Source organism: Bidens hawaiensis, unplaced genomic scaffold, assembly GCF_021521415.1.
Source record: "Bidens hawaiensis isolate Kalapana, Puna unplaced genomic scaffold, B.hawaiensis_p1.1 tig00043026_1, whole genome shotgun sequence".
NCBI classification, from domain to species: Eukaryota; Viridiplantae; Streptophyta; class Magnoliopsida; order Asterales; family Asteraceae; genus Bidens; species Bidens hawaiensis.
This window is the reverse complement of record NW_027497643.1, coordinates 6,295-9,441: the sequence shown is the minus strand read 5'-3', so window position 1 is coordinate 9,441 and position 3,147 is coordinate 6,295.

The following is a 3,147-nucleotide window of genomic DNA, read 5'->3' as shown; positions in this document are numbered from 1 at the left end:
TCCTATGGAAATTGTGAGCGACAATGGCAAACAATTCACTGACAGGAAGATGTCAAGCTGGCTCAAAGAATTGCACATCAACCAAATCTTCACGTCCGTTTACCATCCTCAAGGGAATGGCCAAGTGGAGCGCGCGAATCAAAGTTTACTAAATGGGCTGAAGAAAAGATTGGAGGGAGAATCCCATTCTTGGGTCGAAGAGTTACCTAATGTCTTGTGGGCGCACAGGACATTAAGCAAAACTAGCAATGGCGAATCCCCGTTCAGCCTAACCTATAGGACAGAGGCTATGATCCCAGCGGAAATTGGATGCCCATCCCATAGGGTACTCATGATGAGCAAAACTGATAACGACCGCGAAAGAAGATTGGACCTTAACTTGCTTGAAGGGCGCAGAGAAGCGGCTATCATTACTGAGGCCAGATACAAGAAAAAGCTGGAAAAATATTATAATCAGCGCGTTAAAGAGTGCCACTTCAAGAAAAATGATTTTGTCCTTCGAAACAATGAAGCTAGTCGCGCAATACCCCCAGGAAAAATGTCCCCCAATTGGGAGGGACCTTATCAAATTTCAGAAGATCTGGGGAAAGGCGCGTACGCTTTAAAAGATTTGAGCGGAAAAAAGATACCGCGCGCGTGGAACGCGGCACAACTTAGAAAATGCTTCATGTAAAAAGTTCAAATTTGTAATCAAGGCTTTTAAGCCATCATGAATGCTGATTCGCGCTATCTTTCAATATTGGTTCTATTACCTTTGCATACATGTTTCACACTTCCTTTATTAAATTGGAACAATATGACAACATTATATTGACTTCAAAACAAAATAAAGCGAAGTAAAACATACATGCGCGAGCCTTAGCTCAAACGCGTTAAAGAGTCTTAACTCTAAAACGTCAGGGCCTTAGCCCAAAATTACGAGCCTTAGCTCAAACACGTTAATGAGTCTTAACTCTAAAATCGTCAGGGCCTTAGCCCAAAACAAAGAGCCTTAGCTCAAAACACTCACATACATCCATCTTACACCCCGCGCAGCCTGATCATAAAAATCCTTAAACAAAACTAAGGCAAAGTACATGCCATATCATGTTAAGGTCTCAGGTCGAGGCCGCGCGCGGAACCATAGTGGATATCTGAGTAACACAAGCTGACATGTAATGGCTAAACTCATACTTCCATACCGCGTGACACCAACGCGCGAAAAAGAAATAACGAAAAATTAGCGTGCATGTCAGCATGAGCAAGATACTGCGAGAGCCACAAACAAAATAGAACAGAGGTTAAGTGAATAATTTCCTTACAACCTTGTTCTTATTTTAACGTTCAAGCATATCTTATATCTATACAACCAAACATGAAGAGATGAATGGAAATGCGCAAGATACGAAAAGGAGATAACAAGTTTCATTTCATTGGATCGAAATTTACAAGTATGATGAGTTACAAACTACAAGTATAAAAGATAAATATACAAAATTTGATGAAGGGCTTCTCAAGTCTCCACGTCGACGTCAGCCGCTTCATCATCCTCATCATCTCGCGCAGCATCTGGCGCGGTCTGCTCTTCATCTCCGAACTGACCATAGTCAAGTTCTTCCTCCTCATTGGAGTCTTCGATCACAACGGTGTCACGAGCAGATTCTTTCGCCGCGCCAGAGCCGCTGACAGGGGCAACATCCCCCGCGCCACCATCATCGCCACCAGCCCTCTCGCAATCATCAAGCAACTTCTTTAGTGCGCCGAGGTCGGGCTGGTCAGCAAGCGCAGCTATCTGTAAATCATTAGAAAAGTAATGAGTACAAACACTTAGAAAAGTTAGTAAAGTAAAACTCATTAAGATCAAGGTACCTGCATAAGGATGGGGATGGGAGTATTCATATATTTTTCCCCCACCGCGGCCATGTCCGCGCAGGCCGCATCGAACTTGTAAGGGTACTCGGATGGGTTCTTCCTCAACATGCCATACTCATACCCATCCGTAAACCCTTCAGCTCGGCCCACCAAACGCGCGGCGGCATTGCAGTCCATCACAAGGGCTTGAAACTCGGCGGAATATTTCATCGCCAAAGCGCAGCGAGCCATGCCCTGTGACACCAGCCATTGGCGATCCTGCGCGAGGCCAGCAACAGACGTCTCGAGGGCAGGAACCTGAGAGTTTAATAACTCAACAGTTTCCTTAGCCTTTTTTAGTTCCTCCTTGTCAGACGCTGCTGCTGCCAAAATTTTTTCTTTCTCCGCCTGCGCAGCACCAAGTGCTTCCTGGCTGGACGCCGCCGTGGCCAAGGCCTCATCTCTATCGGCCTGCGCGGACCGCCAAATCCCTTTTCAGGCGCGCAACCTCGCTCTCCAACGATGATTTCTCAGTAATACTCTTGATGATAGCTTGGTCACGCGCCTCGGCCTGCTGTTCCAAGACACGCACTCTGCGCGCGTACTTGGCAACTTCGGCCTCCGCCAACTGCTGCTTCTCCCGCGCAGCCTGGAGCTCATGCCCGCGCTTGATGTATGCGGTGTTGGCACTTGCTCGGTTTTCACTGAGCTCCGCCTGGAGTTTCTCAGCTCGCGCGCGAGCATCAGACAGGTTCCAGGCGGCCACCTTAGCCTCTCGCTGGGCTTCCACAAGAGCGTCGCGTACTTTAATATAATCACGACGAAGCTCTTGGGAAGCAGCGAAAAAAGCCGACCCAGCGAAAACATGGTCGTTCAGCAAGTCCGCGCGAGTGCGCTCCTCTTGATACCTCCTTTCAGTAGGAGGCACGGCATGAGCCCAGAAGTCCTCGCATACGCCCATGGATTGAAAGGAACTTTCTTCATTAATATTCCATCTCGGGCGGTAAACGTGGTCACCTTCCTGCAAAAATGTAAGAAAGTTCTAAGTCATAAAACATACTTATAGGGAGATACGCGCAGCGGACCAACAAATCAATACATACCTGCGGGGATGAAGCAGGAAAGTCAGCGCCAGCCCCACCAGAGGTCTGCGCTGCGAACACTTGCGGCATCGCAGGGCTGGCGCGATCTCCTAAGGAGTCTTCACCTTGAACCCCCTCGTCCTCCTCGTCTCCTTCAACAGGCCTCTTCTGCTGCGACCTGGAAGGCTCCAAACCAGCCTCGCGGGGAGGGCTACGTGCAGGAGGAGGCGAAGGT